Consider the following 20,481-nt stretch of genomic DNA (forward strand, 5'->3'; position numbering starts at 1 on the left):
TAATTCTGATGACAGTCATTTATCAAACAAGGGAGAAGAGAAACTTGGACCTTTACAGTGAAGTTAGCCATCCTGCTTTACTAACTGTGTTTTATTTTATGTAGCGTAGGTCAGCAAAGAGAGCCTCTCCTACCCTCTTCAAATTAATGAGTAAGCCTCTCTGAAGCCTGAGAATGAGCACAGTGTGAACATTACTGCAAATGACATTCCTGTCTGCACAGTCTCTGTCCTTACCCAGTTTGCTTGATTTGTGAAGGAGATTATCAAAAGACATTAATAAGAAATGGCCAAAGCACACTGTCAGTTATAGAAATGGTTTCCACATCTGTAAATGGTGAGCTCCTCCAGCTTTTTTCTGTCTTCTGAAACCCACCTGGCTAAAGTAATCATGAGTACGTCATGTTATGCCCATGAGAAGATGAATCCAGATGTGAGGGATACAGAGCCAGGGGCTGCACTTTTCTCCTTTGCTGAAATGGCTGTGTCTCAGATATGGGCCCTCTCATCAGCTGTCCCTGACTCTGGGGGCCCTTGCCAAAGTAAATCCAGAGTTCTCCTTGCCTTCTGCTGGAAATATAGGACTTACCTGCTGCTCTGGCTAGTTTTGCCACAAAGTGCAGGTCACACTTCAGCTGCAGTATCCAGGCTGACCTGCGGGTGGAAGTCCTGCAGAAGGAAAAGAGACGGACAGAGGCAAGTTTCTGAAACTGAAAATCCAAGAACGTTACCAAGACCCAAATACAGTGTCACTCTGGAGGATATTTTGGAGGAACTATCTTCCTGTCCTCTACCAGTGACAGTGACCTCTTCTAGTGCTAGCTGTGCTTCTATCCTCTCGAGGTGTCAGTGAACTAAAGAGAGTGACTGAGTATCAACTGCACTTTGTGGGCTATGGAAAGTATCTGGCATCCCTCCCTTGGATGTGTGCAGTGGTGGCTGAAATTAATACATCAGTCCATAAGCTACTGCTTTAGTTCATGCTATGGGAGCTAAGGAGCAAATGCACTACCTATTCTGTCACATCCATGTACCAGAAGGCACTGCAGACAGTGAGGATAATCTTTCAAACACCACAGAAAAACTGAGAAGGACTGGGGGATAGGAACCCTTGGACATAAGAGGCAATGAGTGAGTGCCTCTTTGATCATCTCACCATTGGATTCATGCAGTCTCCTTGCACATCTTTATGTACCTTCCAGTCAGGAAGCAGCTTAGCTGAAGCCCACAAGATTTCATGCTATGCACAGGCAAGGGTAAAATGTTTTCAATTTTAGTGTGATAACCATAGAGGTTGGAAGCCTTAGAGAAAAACCTGCATTGCTTTGAATGGAGAAGAGATTGCACTTGATCTCTTCCTTTGCATAGAAACTGCCTCTGGAGCCAGCTGGCCATAGTAGCCAATACTTTATCTTCATCTAAGCAACCTCCCCGGAGTTTTGAATTGCCACCTGCACTTAGAAAATCTAAGTCAGATTTCAAATGCTGTGGATTGTTGTCACCCTGGAGGTCAAATGCCTACAACAGAGGAGCATCTATAGCAAGGATGCTCTAAAGCTGTATGCATACATCACATGCAAGGCTATCTTTGTTATATATTGATAATAGATTGGGCACTATACTATAGGCAGTAGCTGATGTGAATTTAACTTGTCCCAAGACAGTTCTCAAATCAAGCTTTATATACATAGGTATATAAATCACTTGTTACCTCTAGCACAAGAGAATGTACTGATGAACGTATTCAGATTCCAAGACTTGGACTTTCCTTTCTAAGGTTGCTGGTTATTATTCTGGCATATTTTCATGGCATTAAGCATACTATTCCTTAGAGATCAATCTATAAAAGCCACAACTTCATCCTTGTTTACAAGGTGTTGATGCTATAGAAGTATAGTGGGGAAAAAAGAAGGGAAAAAAGTGCATGCATGAATATTCCTGTTATAATTCCTGTATAATTTCCATCATAACAATAGATAAGTAAACAGACAATACTGATAGAGCTAGCAAGCCAGAAAATCGAATGGATTCTTGTTAGAGTGGCAATAGCCTCATTTACCAGCTCAGAGAAACCACAGAGCTGAGTGGCTGGTTGCCTTCTTTGCCAGCCCTGTTCTCTGGACACAGACAGACGTTACACACGTGGTTCTTTCCTAGTTTGGCAAGCATAGTGATTCCTGGTAAGCAAGACAATAGGACTGAAAAAACAGTTAAAGATTTGGGTGAGAACATGGTGTGAGGGCTCTTTCTTAGGCTCTCCTTGCTTGCAGACACGAGTTTTGCCTTGGAAATCAACTTTTACATAGGATGTTAATGCACGCTAAAGTGATTACATTATGAAGGATCTAGTCAATTCCTTGGATATAAACAAGCATCCTTTGTTTATGGCAAATGAAATTATGTGAAAACCATTGTCCGCGTGTCATGGTTTAACTAAGCACCACACAGTCATTCACTCACTCCAGTGGGATGGGGGGAGAATGAGAAGGGGTAAAAGTGAAAAAGAAACTTGTGGGTTGAGATAAGAACAGTTTAATAATCAAAACAATCTAATAATAAACATTTGTGAAAAGCAAGGAAAAAATGGGAAAAAACAACAAAGACTGAGGAAGATAAAACCCCAGAAAGACAAATGATGCAAATGAAAATGATCACTCACCACCAACCCACTGGTACCCAGCCAAACCCTGAGCAGCAGCCCACCCACCAAACTTCCTCCTCTCCCGTTTTTATACACTGAGCTTGATGCCATATGGTATGGAATATCCTTCTGGACAGTTGTCAGCTGTGTACCTCCAGTCTGCTCGCTGATGGGATGAGGTGAGAAACAGGAAGGTCCTTTGACACTGTGTAAGCACTGCGCAGTGCTTACACATCTCTGTAATCAACACTGTTTTCCGTGCAAATCCAAAACATAGTCCCACATCAGCTACAATAAAGAAAATTTAACTCTATCCCCACAAAGACCTGCACACCCTGATGGATTGTCTAGAATCCTCCCCTTCTTCATACTCCGGCCTCATAAACCTTCATGCACTGATATTTGTGTGTTCCTATTATCATAAACTTCCCAGAATCTGAAGGTCATGGAAAAGCACATCATCTTTAGAAGATAGGCTGAAAACAATGCAAAGACTAGGCAAACTGACTCACAGGCTGAGAATATCAGTGTCTTACACTCCTTTCCCTTTGGAAGAGGAAGATAGAAAGGTGAACAGTTCCTTAGTTGTTTGCCAAGATGTTACACCAAGAACACCTTGGTTCAGTACAGAGACTACCTGTTTGGACTGCAAGTCTGATGATGATGGCCAGTAGCATACGAGTAAGGAGAAATTGCAAGAACAGAACAAATATATGATCAAACATACCTGAGAATATTCTCAAAGCCTTCTGCAGTCAGCAGCCTGTTTCCTGAGACAACCATAAAGCTTGCATTCTCCACATTTTATTTTATCATGCACCTTTGGAACCATGTTCACGACATGATGTGATACAATCTCACATAGCCAGCAGAGTCACCTCTGTGCAGCACACACTCCCCAGGCCATGCCGAGTTTGGTTTTCTACTGCTTCAGTCCCCTTAACAGCAAGCTTTTGTGAAATGGCTTTTTTCTTACAGGTATAGCTATGGGTGGAAGAGCAGTGCTTAGCACTGTGGCTGCCCTTGGTCTGCACATAATCACCCAGCCCCTTGCATAATCAGTTGATGTTTCAAAGACTTCTCTTTGTTGTGCTTGTTTTTGCCCACATATTGCATGTTTATATGCAAGACTGTCTAATAAGACTGTCTAAGACCATTTCCATGGTTTGGCTCTCTGATGGACAGAAGTAAAGGCCTTAGAAGCAAATTTGCAAGGTGTGCTCCTATGCCAAGTTCTGCCTCATTTTCTTATAAACAGAGCTAAAGACAAATACACAATAACTCTGGATTTCAGTACTTCAGGGGAATTGCAGCACCCTGAATCACATCTCTTGAAGGGCCAGGCATTCTCCCACTCATTGATTGCTACCTGTTCTGCAGCTACTCCTACTCCCACCTTAAACATCACGTACAAATAAAGAACAGAGAACTAAAATACAGGAAGGTAGATCACCCTTAAGAATACTTTATTTTTAAAATAAAGCGATGTAATCTGCCATCTCCAGACATCTCCAATGCTGATCCCTATCAGCAACATTAGACATTAAAACATTGCTATTCCTATAAAAAACAACCAAAGAAAAAACTCAAACCAAACCAGAAAAAAAAAAAAAAAAGAAAAGAAAAGGAAAAGCAGCTCAGTATTGTGGTGCAGAAATCAGCAGTTTATTTTTTTTTTTTAACAGTAGATCAGGAAGAAAAAAGTCACAAAACCTATGTACTCCTCAGTTTTCCATTCTGCAAAATGTGAATTGCAAAATTGAGCTCTACTAGAAAGTCAAATTATAAGTTTAAGTAATCCACGCAGAGTAATTTATGGATATTAATATAGAAAAGGGAAACTGGGTGCCAGCACTACACAATCTACATTGTCACTAACATTACATTGCCATTTTGTAGCACGTTTAGTAGAACACCTCTGTCACACTTAGTAGTATATAAATGCATAATAAAAAGAGAGTCCAAGCCTTTCCAGAGCTGTTGCTAAGAGTTGTTTAGAGCAAGGAGTAAAGAGTGGTGTTCCTTGGTCCTCTCTGTCACCAGCTCTTGCTGGACTGGATGACGTGCTTTCCTATGAAACGCCTTCCCTGCTCTTCCTATAGATCTTGATATGTTTTGCATCTGAAAAGATCGATTTTTAAAGTTCCTGTGACCCAGTTACAATGGTAAAATGTCCACTCCTCTACTTACCAAGGGAATATGCTGAGAAGTCAATCTGCAGGATGCAAAGGTTTGATTTGAGTAAGAGCCTCCATGGGTGCAGTCAGAAGCAGCTAAGGCAAAGGTAAACTCCCTCTGCTCTGTATTCTGATATTGAAAAGTTTAGGAAAAGAGAATGATACAAGGAGAGAGCTATGATAAATTATCTTTAAGTTCACACTCTCACTCTGCATTCTACCTAGCCCTCGGGAGCATAAGTTAATGTTCCAGTAAGATGAAAAAGAGAGAGAGTTTTGGGAGCTGGTGCCACCTATATACACACTGAGTATCAATGTCATTTATTTCACCTGACATGCTTATACAAACATGTTAAACTTCTAGAAAATCAGCTTTTCATCTTACCCTAGAAAGCTGAATTTAAGCTTTGGAAGGAAACCACAGAGCAATTCTTTATTTGTTAGAAAGCTAGCTGCTTTTTGAAATAAGGTGCTTCTGAGAATAGATACATTGATCGAAGTTATTTTGATCAGGGGACCAAAGGCTTTAGTTTTGGCATAGATTTTATGTTTATGTTTGTTCTTTTGGTTTTTTCTTAGCTTGTTTTCCATCCTTCTTTTCCTTCCCCTCCCTCCCACATGCTTTTTTTGTTTTGCTTTTGGTTTTGGGTTGTTGTTTTCTTAGTGTTGCAGACAGCAGATGCTCACTTTTTCCTTTTGAAACTGAGCATCAGGATGAGCTAGTGCTGCTCTGACAGTGCAGTTCAGCTTGGCTCTGCAGGCAGCAGCAGACACTGCCTCTCCAATCCTGCCTGCCTTCATCTCCTCGGTGCCAGGACACTTGCTAAAAGCAGCACTGAGGATTTGCAACATGGTGCTTAAGACTCATGCTTGGACCACTGTTTATATGAAAGTAGGATCAGGTCCTTAATTCTTTTGGAACTGGACTCTGGTTTCCAGTTCACAGAAGCCAGCAAAGGGTCAGTGCCTTGCATTCCTCACTAGCCTTGGTTGCGTGACTTACAAATGGAGCCTCAGCAGCCTTAGTCTCAATCTCCTGTGCCATCCCATCCCCATCTAGATAATATTTTTAAATCTAAGCACTTTTGTTCTCAGAAGCGGGTGAGATGCAAGATAAAATAGTCATTTTACAACCACCTTTCAAATAATTGCAGAAATCTCTGCCAGTTAAGTTAACCCACCTCTCTCTCCCCCTCACACAAACATGTTGTATGAAAGTAAATTCTGCAATTAGTCACCTAAATCCTGTAAATGCACCTGTTGTGCTCTGAATCCTGGCAGATGGTTCAGTCATTGTGGTCTGTGCCTGCAGCTCCGGCCCCCACAACGGGTGGCTGTCCCTGGCAGCAGTGGGAGGGCAGCCCTGGGCAGATGATGAGCCCCGCTCCCAGGGCTGCCCTGCACCACGGGCTCTGCAGCAGGGCCGGATTTCTGTGCAGGTACAGAAGTCTGTGCAGGTACAGCCTGTAAAGCCCCCCCCAGCTGCTGCCTGGCACTGCCGGCTATGGTAAGGGAGCCATTCTGCTTTTGAGAAACACACAGCTTGGTCCCCAGATGGAAATTTTGTCCCAAGCTCCCATTGCCCAGGAACGGAAATAGGGATCAAAAACCTCTGGTAGGGACAGTTGTTAGTTGGATGTTGTTTGGCACAGCTGGCATGGTGGCATCAGGATGCACAACCATCTGTAAAATCGAAGCAGACCTTCCCTGGACACGATAGAGGGCAGTCGATCTGTTGTCTGCCTTCAGACACGAAGCAGTTAATACCAAGTGTTCATAATTAGACTTCATATTACCTCTCAATTTAGGTGAACAAGGAGCATTCACACCTCTCTCAGTGCTATTATTTCAGCCTTGCTGGCTGGCAGACTCCACAGGACAGCAATGTATCCTTGTCAGAGGAACCAGCTGTCCCTGCTTAGGTGAAACAGTCCCTTTTTTGTCATTCTGTCCCATTAAAATAATTCATCAACTCTGATGCATTTTATTAGGGGCTAATGGTGCGACCCTGTTTTCCCTTCAAATGTCCCTATTAATTACTTCTATATATTGTTGTCTGTGTTACATGGTAAAATAATTTGCAACTTTTCTTTTTCTTAATTCTTGAAAATTGGAAGTAAAACATCTGAAAAAATCCACAACAAATAACAACACTGTTTCTAAGACACCTCCCTTCTGGAGGTGGTAAATCACCACAGAATTATTTTGTCTCTCAAAATACATTTCAGTTAATTGCTTTTTGGGCAGATGTCTATCACAACCTCCCTCTGTATGGAGTCCAAACAATACACTCATATATCACAGACCCTACGTTGGGAGCACCTGCCTCCAGTGTTTTAGACAGCAGGTAAAAAGACAAAGAAAAGGAATGTTAGGAATCAGTAACTTAAAATAAACCTGTTAAGTTGAATACCACAAGTTGAAAATATCAGATATTTTAAGCTACGCAGTAAAGCTCTATCGGTAATGCCTTGAAGGGTCCCTAATCATACCAAAGCAGATAAAATGGAAGATTAGACAAAATTTTCACTTGCTGAAATAATTTTTTTTAGACGTTAGTAAGCTAAATTTGAAGAGACAAATTCTTTTCTGTGTCCATCTAGGTCTAGGAGAAATCCTCAAAAGAGAAATCCTCAAAAAAGAAATCTCCACTTGTTGCTTTGAACACCACACAAGCTACTGACAAGATTTGTAGTTATCCTGTGCAAAGTGGCCATCACAAAGCACGGGCTGGATCTGGCCCCTTAGATTAGAATAGCATCTTTAATTATTGTTGTGGAAGAAACGGCACGGCTTAAAAATCCATTTGATATACTCATAGGGTACACGTACGTGTCAGACTAGTCAGAAAAGGCAGCATGTGCTTTCAGTCCCCATTACTAGAGTTCCTATCCCTAATGTGGGGATGAGTGAAATGAAAATCAATTAAATCAATGTGAAGAAGTGTCATTGTTAGATATTTACATTGCTCTCCTCTTACCACTCTCTCTTCTCTTGGAAAGTACCTTTTTAAAATATAAGACCCTGAAAGTATGACCTGTGGGACATTTCCATTGTGTCAGAAGTTTCAAGTAAATACACACTAAAAATGGGAAACACAATGGATTCCCTAAACCAGCCAGCATTAATCCCCGTTGGACAAGTACTGCAGCTCTCTGTGGCATTCCTGTTGATAAAACAGGGGCTTCAAGCCACATAAGACTCACAAAGGCTGAGCTTGCTTTTACTGAATACCAAGGTTTCCCTTAAACCATCTTTCCTCATAAGGCAGCACTTCCCTGGCTCCAGCAGAGAGGATGCCGGATGGGACAGACATGGCTGGGTTTATAGCTGGTTTCCTCACATCCCATATGTTTCTCAGCAAGACGGAAGAACTGGCTCATTATTCAGAATATTGAATGATACCCAGATTCATCAGTCAGTTCTTCATGAAAGGCTTTATTATCTCTGCTGCTAAGGGGGTTCAGCTCTAACCTAATTCTTGTGTTTCTTTCAACAGGATTGTTCTCTCTATAATTCTTTTAAATTCAAATGGGTAAGTCCAGTCAGCTTGGTAACAATAAAATAGTACATCTACATCTATGAGAGGAGTCTGAAATTTACCTATCACATGACTTCTTCTGCCTCTTACTTATGAGTGTCTAATGCTAAGAAACTCTGGTGTGAAACTACACAACTAAAATGCAGGCTAAGGGAACAAGACTCAGTGGATAAACATTCACTGAGACTCAGACTAAAGGAACAGCTAAAGTATCTCAAGTGATACAAAATCATTGGTATTATACAAAAGAAGCAGAAAATTGAGATGAACTTCCTAAAGTGAATCACACATGTACAGGCTGAGGTAAAGAATTTTTCCTGGCATATTTTCTGTTTGTTTCCAAGTCACTTCTTGGAAATTACACATGTAAAAGTGTGTGTCTAGTTACATAAGCATAGACACATGCAAACATATCATATATGACTTGAGTTTGTTCTCCTTTACCACAGTTTTTGTTAATGATGAGTACAAAGCATTTTTCTGTGCTTTACACTCCCAAAATCCCAAAGGACTTTTAAAGACCTATATTTATACCAGACACACTGACCTTCTTCTCAGTGAAACAAGAGAACTTTCCTCATTGCCCTCATGGATAGGAAAACTGGCATTTTCCTTGATGACATTCAACTCATATGCAACCTCGGCTATTCTAATTTTTAAATTTAATTTATTTCTTTACAAGGAAAGTAATACCATTCAGGGCCAGAGATTTTCTATGGTTTTAGTGAAATGCCATGGAGTCTTTAACTTCCACCTGAAGAGCCACCAGAGACAAACAGAAAGGACCTTGGGTTTAACGTCTCATCTAAAGGATATTCTAATGTGTTTGCCTCATTATTCACAGCAGAAAAGGCCTTTGTCATGGTCAGATGGCTTTAATGTGTTTCGTATGCTACATAAATTCAGACTTGATGGCTCATTTATTTGTTGGATTGCAGTGTTATTCAACCTAAATGAAGCCTTGGTATTTACTAATAATTTGGGCTCTGGCTGCTGTTTACTTAAGCAAGCAGTGTCCACTGTCTCCTCTGTTGTCTGTATTAAGTTTGGACTCTACTAATCCAAAGAATATTATAGAGAGGGCCAAAAATTTGCAGAGGAAATAGCTTTTCATTTGTGGACAATTATTTATCTTAGCCTTGAAAGATTAGTATTCCAATACTGCAGTTTCTGACATCAATTTTCTCAGTGTCAGAAACAACTCAGACTTCATCTAAGCTTCAAAGCACCCCCATAAGGAAGTGACTCATCGTTATCAACATTTTGAAGAAGGGCAAATTGGAGGTAAGAGGAGGCTAGACTCCTTATTCCGTGTCAAGAGAAAGAGACTAAAATGCTTCCAGAACCCAAATCTGTCCTTTAATTTTAGGACCATATTTCCTTTTGTGATGTGACAATATTCTTTGATGAAGCTACATACAGCAATGATCAAACTTTGTAGTCACACCACGCCAGAAGCGTTCAGAACACATAGATGCTCTTCTACTGTCTGAAAAATGAGACTACAGGGCTATAATGAGGAACTGTGTAACTATGTGATTACATATAGTGTGCATGCTCTATTCTACCTTGTAGAGAGATTTACCTTTTGATGTGAAGTTTCCTAAAATCTAAATTTCATGGTGGAATTCTACTTGAACTCTCCCAAAGATGATTTTAAAATCCTCACCCAGCTGGATATTGTGAGCAATCTTGAAGTTAAAAATTACCCATTGAATCAAAACTAACTACTGTGCCATCTTAGATCCAGTCCAAAACATGAGTAAATATCCATAGTCAAGGCAAAAGATACTCATCCTTCCTGCAGAAACAGACAACTAATTTTAATAAACTGAATAATCACACTCAGGTGAGGCCTCATAGCTGTTTAGGTTTAGGTTGGATATCAGGAAAAGGTTCTTCACCCTGAGGATGGTCAGGCACTGGAACAGGCTCCCCAGGGATGTGGTCACAGCACCAAGCCTGACAGGGTTCCAGAAGCGTTTGGACAAGGCTCTCAGGCACCTGGTGTGACTCTTGGAGTGTCCTGTGCAGGGCCAGGACTTGGACTTAGATGATCCTTGTGGATCCCTTCCAACACAGGATATTCTATGATTCTATGAAAAGCTCAAACTGATGACAGGATTCATGGTGGAACAGGATCTGTATGACTAATTCGCATCTCGAAAATACATAAATATAGTATAAACAGCAAATGTTCATTTATGCCAGTAATTACAATTTCGAATTATATACATGGACCTGAATTTTCCCTTTCCTTGTAGATCCAAGTGGGAAATAGCTTTAAAACTAGAAAAAATATTTTTTCTGGCACTGAACATGGCCAGTTCTCCCAGTTTCTACTATGAAACAGCTGCTGCTTGCTGGATCTTCAGCCAGTTAATAATTTTCCACTCAACAAAATAACTTTTAGAGTGGTTTATTAAGTAATTAGGAGTCTGCTCATATAAATCAAGTAGACTTTATTATCCCAGCAGCAGTAATTCAGCCCTGTAGCAGAAGGAAAGGTGTACCTGGAAGTACAACACAAATTCCTTATTCAATACTCTTCATTTTTCTCTTGGAATTGCAAACCACATTAGCTGTGACTCAAACCCCTGTTTTCTTTTCCCTCCCTGTACAGAGCTATGCCAGCATCCAGCCTTGCATGGATATTGGGTCTGGCTGGGATGGAGCTAATTTTCCTCAAAGTAGCTCGTAGGGTGCTTTGGTTTGGATTTGTGGCCAAAACACTCTTGATAACAGAGATGTTTTAGTCACTGCTCAGCAGGGCTTACAACAGAGTTAGGATCTTTTCGGCCTCATGCCACCCCACAAGCAAAAGGAGGCTGAGGATGCATGAGGAGCTGAGAGGGGACACAGCCAGCACAGCTGACCCCAACTGACCCAAGGGATGGATATTCCATACCCTGTGGCATCATGTTCAGCAATAAATGGAGGAACCAAAGCGTTTCCAAAGATGCTGTTGCAGGCAGTGCTGGGCGATGGTCTGCTGGTGAGCAGTGACTGCTTTTCCATCACAGGCTGTCTTTGCCCCTATTTCCCACCTCCGCTTAAACTGTCTTTATCTCATCCCACAGGTTTTCTTGCTTTTGCCCTTCCAAGTATCTCTGCCCTCCTGTTAGAGGGGAGCAAATGGCTGCATGCGTGTGAGCTTCCCACCAGGGTACAAGTTTGTATGCAAAAAGAGTTCATAGCTTCTGGAAATTTCATGACTCACCCTCCTCTTGAAAGAAGAGTAGAAGTTACCTCCTCAGTAGCTGGTGGATGACCTTAGTTAGGCAAGTTCATCACTGTGAGAAAATGCTGTTTCCAGGGTCAGATTAGTTATTTATTCTTCATCAACATTCTACTCTGATTTCTTGCTTTAAGCTCACTAGCTGGAGTTAGGCCCTCACTCACAAACACACGTGTATAGTGACATTTACAGAGTTAGTTACATGTCATCATAATCTCATGCCTTAGGAGCAACAAGTTTGCTTAAGATCTTGGTGTCATATACTAGGAATATTCAAGTTACAAAAAACTACAAAAAGCACTAGATATTTTCACTGTATTTGAAACTAACGTGGAAGCACACACCTTGTATATTGATTTTATTTTGTTGCCTGTAACACGTACCAGCAGTGCAAAAGGATTCTGAAGTCATTGGGATATTTGGGATTTTATGGTGAGATACCTCTGTCACGACCATTACACTTTTCCCAGTGAAACCAGTATGTATCATTTGCAATGATCCAGCTTTACACATCATGAACACAACCTGTCCTTGGTGTGGTAAGACACCTGGACCTTGCCAGGGTGCAGCTCTGTATCTGCTTCAGGATCAGATGTTTCATAATAAGCACAACAGAGCTTCCAGTAGAATTACTCAGGCACACTCCTGTTAACAAAATTTGGTAATCCTCTAATAAAAACATCCAATCCGTATCTGGCTTCTACCACGTCCTACATAACCTTATAATCCTCAAATTTAATAACATCTGCAGGTTTTGGGAATAAAGTCTTGCAAGTGACAACACAGATGACAACTCATGCGAGGGAGACCTGGAGGCTGAAGATTGAAAGAAGGTTTGTAGCAAAATCAAGGGACAAAGAAAATGGATTTTTCTCCTTTTTTCCCCCCCTGCATCTATTAGAATTTCTGATGCATTCGAAGGATTGCCTTCCCTTCAAGAAGGTTACAGAAAAATATTTGTGTGTTTTTATTCTGTTTTTGCAGGCATGCTAATGCTGAGAGTAGGGACAACAACCAATCCAAGGATTTCTTCCTGTGCCCTGGAAAACAGCTGGTTATCCTATTTAACTGGAACTGAAAGACTCCACATTCATAAAACACCCCAGCAGGAGCCTTATTTTGTACAAATGCGTGCAAACTTCAGGGGGGAAATCTGCACCAGTGTACCTCATTATATCTAATGGGATACTATTAAGAACTCCATGCACTATGAGTTGAAAGCCTCTCTGTAAGCAGGTGGCAATTTCAGTCTTGCCTATTAATGCAGACATCGGAGCTGATAAAAACAGAGGGCCTTCATGTGTTTGCCTCCTATCTACCTCAGCTTTTCTAGAGCCAAACCTCCAGTTTCAGAGATGCTCGAATCCTTTGGGCTGCTGGGCTGGGACTAGTGAGATTCACCTGGTTGGAAATCAGAACCCACAGAACCATGCTGCACTTCTGTGGAGATCCTTAAACCTGGCACCATTTGGGGAGATTTTGGTTCCACTGCACAGTTAAAAGAAAGAAAGAAAGACAGACAGAAAGACAGACAGAAAGACAGAAAGACAGAAAGAAAGAAAGAAAGAAAAAAGAAAGAAAGAAAGAAGAATGTAAATATAAACAATACTAAGAGCATCTTCAGCTAGAATTGACTATTCTTACATGCTTTTACTAAGAATGGTCCCTGACTTTAATTATTTATTTATTTTGGAATTAATCTTCCCAAGGGAGGAATTCAGGTGCAAATATTTACCTCGGATAGAACTTTCAGAGTTTTCAAAATATTTGTGTTAACATTCTCAAGGTGAGTAATTTAGCAATTCAAATCTTTTTATGCAATTCAAATCTTTTTATGTAATTTTCCTAAAAATGGCTCACTCATACTGTGGGCCATTTGAGAGTACAAGAAAACAATCTTAATGACTTCCACTAAAACGTCAAAACAATTTTAAACAAGGCACAAACTGGTTGTGCTCTTAATCCTGAACATCTGATCTCCAAAACCATTCACCATGGGAGAATTTAAACATGTGCACAGGCTTACAAAAGCTGCACAAAACTAAGAGGTGTTAAGGTCAGATGAGGACTGGAACCTCTGAAATTTCAGAGCGTAAGTAGGATTTAGGAGTCTGTGTTTTCACTGAGAGAACAAAATTGCATATAATGAACACACATTGTTAAACTTCATCAATCTCTCAGGGTTTCAGTTATTCTTACAAAAGTCAGCCACTAGGATAAATACGACTAAAAAGGTGGGGAACCGCTTTACCATAAAAGCTATTTTTACTCTGAAAAACGTTGCATTTTAAAAATTTTATAATTTCTGCTGTTTTGAAAGATACAAATTCAAAGGTTTTACAACAAACTGCTTTGAAAAGTACTCAGAGGGTCAGGTCCTGAACTACACACAATTTTCAAGGAGATGCGTATGCAACACAGATAAGCCATACCTTTTTTTTCATTATTTCATTCCATGGTAGCATCTTCTGAGGTGAAATACCTGCTCTGATAAAGCCTCCAGGAGTCCAAGGGCTCTCCTGCACCTTGCTGTGTTCAAGGATGAAGATCCTCCTGGATGCTGCTGAGTGTTGACTCCAGCAAGAGCCCAGGGCTGTCTCCATCCAGGGCTGCCTGTGAACAGCCCCTACCTCCACACACAACACCCTTAGCTGGGCTGTCACCAGAGCAGGAGCTGCTCCTGATGTCAAAGCCAGGTGGGCTTTTGTCCTCCTGGAACATGATTGCCCTCAGCTTCTGCTGAGCTCTAGTGCAGAGCAGAGCCCTGCAGGTGCCACCAAGGATTTAAGCACTAACAGGGCCTCTGATATGGGGCATGGGAGCATCAAGATCCTCATGAATCTATAAATAAACCATCAAGGTATTTCACTTTACTTAGTGACTTGAGAAGCACCTGTGATTCTACGTTAAAATGCAAACTTAGGAATGGGTTTAACCTTCCTGGTTTTAGCAAAACTTTCCTAGTTTCGGCAAGGTGTGCCTTCAGTACTGGCAATTGTAATGAAGTGGTGGGGAACATGGATTAACTGGGAGACTTTCACAAACAGCTGCTGCTTGCGAGAAATAAGAGGGTCAGAAATGGGAACCTCTGGAAATTTGTTTAGTCTAGCTAGCATGAATTAACCTATTCCTTGCTTCCATAGCTGATGTAATATTAAAATCCAATGGGTTCCATTGGCTCTTTTGGCAGAAGGGAGAAAGCAATGTGGGGATGTGCACTTAAATGGTAGTTTTTTGTTAGTTTTTGTATGCTTAAGGTTTCAGACACCACTTAGCACCAGGCAGCTCTTCAAAGACATTTTACTTCTCCCAGGGTAGTAATAGTACTGTAAATACTTTGAGATAGGGCCAGTAAATTATTTTGGTTCCTATGATGTCTGAAAATTCTGTAATGACAGGTGTGGCTTAATCCAGGAGTCACAGCCACAGAAAAACCACTAAAAGAGGCAAACTTCTTGTATTCACCAGAAGGGGAATGGATAGAATGTCAGAAAGGGAAATGGATAAAAGACATCAGGAATTTTTTACTTCCTTTCTACAGCAGAATAATCAGTCTTGCATATAGAAAAGAAGTAGGTGGTTATCTGAACAAACTTTGCTAAATATCTTAACTACTATCTCACATGACATTCTTATGCAGAAGCATGGGAAAAAAAGGGTCTTGATCACACTCTTATAAAGCAGGTATGGGGATGGTGGGAAATCTGTTCCCAGTTTGGAAACCAGTTAGTTCCCAACAGGGAGAGCAACCTGCCTCGAGTGCAGAAGTTTGTCTATTTAGCTTTATTTAGCCCTCCTGTTAATGACGTGAATGATGGAACAAAAAGTAAACTGATTAAATTCACAGCTGACACCAATCTGGAAGGGCTGTAAATACACTGTGGGGAAGGATTAGAATTCAAAATGTTTGTGACAAGCTGGAGAAACAATAAGGGGTGGGGAAAATAAAATGAAGGCAGTAACTCTATTAAGACAATGGTAAAATCCAATACATGGCAGAAATAGCAACTACTGTAATATAAAATGGAAATAATTGCATAGGCAGCAGTTCTGCAGGAAAGGATCAGGCAAAGATCACATTATGATGTAGAGAATAAGACAGTCTGCATGACAAGCATGATGGCAGTTCTTGCTGTTTGTCTGGCACACTGGGGTGTTTGTGACTTCTCTTCCAGGAAGAGGTGCACAGTCCATAGGAAAAGGTGGTCTACTCAACACAGGAGCCTACAAAATTTAGGAAGAAAGCTTAAAAGAATTGGAAATGTTTAGCTGAAAGATAGAATATCCATCGGTACAGAGTTAAACCTTCAGGTCTGAATGAGGCTGTTGCAAAGAGGAAAATAATCTGTCCCCCATGTTCAGAGTGGGTACAACCAACACAGCGGTTCCAATCTGCAGTGAGAACCACGCTGCAGAGCTGGTAAACCCCTAAGAGAAAGGACAGTCAAGCCACAGTTGATGGCAGATTCTTCAGCAATGGTAAGTTTTAAAAACAGGATAGAGAAACTTAAGTCTTGATTTACATTGGTAAGGTTTGGTCTGGTGTCCATAAATCCCTTTCAGACCACAGCAGAGACACAAACCAAAGGGGGATGACACGTGCAAGCAGAAGGCAGGGCATGGCCTGTTATCAATGGTTGTGTCTTTATAGTACACTAAGGATAGAAATATCTGAAAACCATGCTCAGTTCACCTGTGATGATCATTACAATATTGAGACAGCTGCTACTAAGTATCATAAAAAGAGAAATTTATTTGTATCTGGTTATTTTAGGTAACCACTGCTCATACCCCTGACCTAATGGTCCAGCGTCCCTACGGCTCCCAAGCTGCAACCTGAAGCTCCGCACAGAGCGGAAGTTGTGCAAATATGCACAATGTGTGCAATGGGCACTTCGAAATTTAAAAACCCCAAGATATTCCATTTGTGGCCATTGGGCACTGAGCTTGACAAAAGTCTCTTGTTTATTTCTTGTCTCCTTTCAAACAGCAAACCTCTCATCAGATTAATGCTACACAGAGGAAAGGATAAACTTTTTATAAAAGATCAGGGAATAAATACAAACACAAATAATAACCTAAATTATCTAATAGCTGGGCTCCATCCCTACTTTTTACATTACATATTTGTATTTTATATTTACATGTGAAGATTAAATTCTGTTAAATTAGGTTGACAGAATGAGTTTCTGAATGCAGCTTTTTCTAAAAGCTTACTTACAGATCATCTCTCCCTCACTCTCATGAAATGATTTCTTCACAAGCTATTAAAGAGGAAGAATTTCAAGAATTTTTCAAATTGGCTGATGCAGAGTAGTTTGACAGTTGCATGAGTTTCTATTTTCAAGAGAAGTTATTCCCTAGAGAGAACAGTGCTGTTTCCCTTTTGTTTATTTATTTATTCAACTTGAGTTTTGTTATGGGTAATGCTCTGAAAAGTTGGAAATGCTTATAGCTCTTTTGCAAGAATATTATAAATGGATGCTTTTCTCAGGCAGTAAATATTTTTATTTCTTTAAATAGAAATACCAAGTCAAGGAACAGGATTAAACAGGAAGAATAAGTCATGACCAGCAACAGATTTTCCATTTGCTACAGCAAAATGTTTCATTTTCTTTTCTTTTTTTTCTCCATAGGAATTGCAAACCACTTGCTCCATCATAATTCCTGTGGGATGTGGTGCTGCCCACAGCCCAGTGCCAGCCACATCTTCCCCATGCAGGTGAAAAGGCTAAAACAGCTCAGCCCAGGGCAGAGCTCCCCTCGTAAGCACCAGAGCTCCATGAGACGTTCACAGGCTGTGTTGGACAACACGACGGGCAGTGAATAGCCAAAGCCATTGCGCCTTCATGGACACCCTGACAGCACTGCTGCCTCTGTGTCCTGCCCTCCCTGACAGCACTGCTGCCTCTGTGTCCTGCCCTCCCTGACAGCACTGCTGCTTTCCGTGTCCTGCCCTCCCTGGCCACATTGCTTGTATCACCACAGCTGAAAGCCAATGCTGCAGGCTTGAAATGGCAAGAAGTGCCCAAAACCAAAGGAGCATATCAGGTGGCCAAGGATCTTGACTGTTTCCCTCAGACTTCAAACGTCCCCTTTCTTTCACCTGCTCCAGCCTCCGCCATATGTGAAGAAAAGCAGTCAGTTCCATCACTCACTCCCAAAGACATAAAAGTTTCTTCCCTGGGTGTTGTTTTTATGGAGAACCATTCTATCAAAAAACCACAGAGAGCAGATCAAAGTGCTGGAGACATGAAAAAGGCTACAGCTTGCTACAAATGATTCTCTCCCATGTAGTGTTTTCCTCATTGTATTTAACTCTGTGCTGGACAAATCAAACAACATTAAGTCAAACAGCAGGGTAATGCAATAGGAACGGTGTCATTGCAGAAGAAGCCCACCAAACAACCAACCCTGAAGGTTACAGCATGGATTGGGAGCTTGTGAGCAGAGTCTGGTATAAAGTTCACTGTAAAACAAAATTCTTCCTATGTGGTCTAGAGAGCCTTGCAGAAATTGTTTTGGCTAATCAGTCTTGTATAGCCCAGGAAACTTTAGGACATTGCTTGAAACTCAGGATACAAGAGATCTTGTAGAACTGGAACAAAAGCAGAGGTCTGGTTTTTTAGAGCAGCGATTGTAACACAAGTGCATGGTCAGGTCACTGTAGGCTTTCTTCCCAGTAACTGCTGTCTGCTTTAAAGGCTGTCAAGCCCATTATTGGCACCTCTTTGTAACCAGAAAATTAAAACACAGGCAGTGGGTAACAACAGACTTTAATGACACACCTGGTTCGTACTTAGGACCATCTTTCAGACTCAAAATGAATGCCAAATCACCCTGGCAATTGTATTCCTTGTAGTTATCAGCCCTTCTCCTTTTTAAAATACATCTTCCTGACAGCAGCCCACAGCTACTATTTCCTTTTCATTCTCTGAAGTGCAGAGCACTACAAATACATCATTTCGCTTTGCTGCAGTCCTTTATGTCCCTTTGATCATCTCCTTTACACCTTCTGCATTTCTGCTTCCCTCCCTCATGTGCAGAACATCAAAAAAGAGCAGCAAGTAGGTTTTTCCAAGGACAGAATCCCAGCTGGTGTAGGCAGCACAAATGCCACTGAAGTCAGAAACATTGCTGTACCTATGCTAGCTAAAATTCTGTTCAAAATGCCTTATACTTCAATTAAAGCTTTACAATTCTCTTCTTGGAGTACTGACTGCTGGCTCAGGAATTTCCTTGTAAAAGTGTTAAACTCAACTGCAGTTCACTACTTTGTGACTCAGAGTAAACAATGAATGATGCTCCTTTCTTCCTTCCATTTGTTGTGACCCCATAAAAAATGGCTTATGCTGCTAAGAAATAATTTTTCTAATAGTACCTGGACAGGATGTTTGCTTCCTGTATTTTACAAACTTGAACCAGTCCCCTTTGCATTTGGCTAGTCTAACTCAACATTTTTTGTGTCTATTTATAAAACTTCCAACTGCTTTAAACCCAAGCAATCTCATAATATTACCACACTGCAAGTATGGCTTTTCCCAGCTTAGAGACTGCCAGCGAATGAAGTTGGGAAGACCTGCAAAGGCAGCAGCATTAGGCTGGGTGATGGGCAATCCTGGCGCTTGGCCTCTCTGAGAGTTCAGCTCCCCCTGAATGCTGCACGGTGCCCAGGACCTCAGTGATCCCAGAAATTTGTAAATACCCTGAAGAAATACCAGTTGTCCTGTTTCATAGATTAGGAACTGAAGCCCAGAGCTAAAGTAGCACATTCAATATCCCAATATTCAAAAATGAAGTTAGATAATTCTGTATTTCCTGTTCCTGGCTAATGATCTGAGTAGCTGATATTCCTTTAGCTCTACTCTCCCTCATACATAAAGAACAAAAATTGTCTCTCACATAACTGAGTATCTTGGATCTGATGTAGTATATGACACTGGTAAGATTAACACACACAATTTTACCACTGCAGAAGCTGACAGTCCCATTCCTTACTCAGCTGGCAGAAGACTTGAACAGGGGAAAGGGATTTTCTTGCATTGAGAATTGTTCCAGAGTAATAAGAGCTACTCTTTTCTCTCTACAGAAATCTCACCCTGTTAAATTGATCTTGTGACACACAAATCCACATTTCAGCTACGACAGTGGGAAGTGCTGTAGGGAGGACAATGCCCCTGAGAGGAGAGCATTTCTTAGTTCATGGGATGATGAAACACATGTGAACTCTCCATACTCCAAACAGCTTTTGAGCAATTCCTCTGCACCTCTGTCTGATGTTGTGCTGCCTCAGTACTGCTTACTGCTCCCTTAGGAAAGAAATCACTGCTAGTTTCAAAAAAAAAAGAAAAAAGGAAAAGAAAAGGAGCAGAAGGGCTGCAGAGGAGCAGGTATCTTGGTGAGTAAAGCAGCAGATACTAACTAACCCTAAAACTTCAGAGCAGCATCATTGACACATACCTCAACATCTACAGTTTAAACTCAGTTTCTAAATCCACAAATCCACTTTTGTACGCATCCATGTAGAACAGTTTATGTTGCTCAAGGACCAGTTTCCATTTTGATTAATGCATAAAAATGCAAACCAGCTCCACACAACCAGCACACAAGCGAGCAAACTGCCCAACTGTGCCTTAATAAAAGCTTCTTCTTCTCCCCTCCCTGCCTGCTGAAGTTCACTTGTTTTAGATGAGAACATGAAGTCATCAAAAGGCAGATTAATTTCAAAGCTTCACAGCCTTTTCCCTTTTTTTTCCCCCCTTTTTTGAAATGCTCGTAAGGACCGAGAGCCAGACTAACAAACTCACCAAGAAAGGATAAAGCGCTCACCCTGCCCAAAACAAAAATGCCTGGAAGCTTCTCCCCCCCTTCCTTCTTCCCTCTGTCC

At 41.2% G+C, this 20,481-nt stretch overlaps 1 long non-coding RNA gene across 1 annotated transcript; it reads right to left on the bottom strand.

The window, feature by feature from the left end:
* Positions 1–298: 298 nt before the first annotated feature.
* On the bottom strand, positions 299–20,460 carry LOC116443983. Its single transcript, XR_004240138.1, has 3 exons — positions 20,402–20,460; positions 1,709–1,880; positions 299–666 (listed from the first exon to the last, which is right to left on the bottom strand). It is a non-coding gene; the product is annotated as an uncharacterized LOC116443983 (long non-coding RNA).
* Between the last annotated feature and the right edge of the window lie 21 nt (positions 20,461–20,481).

This window comes from Corvus moneduloides, chromosome 5 (genome assembly GCF_009650955.1).
Source record: "Corvus moneduloides isolate bCorMon1 chromosome 5, bCorMon1.pri, whole genome shotgun sequence".
NCBI classification, from domain to species: Eukaryota; Metazoa; Chordata; class Aves; order Passeriformes; family Corvidae; genus Corvus; species Corvus moneduloides.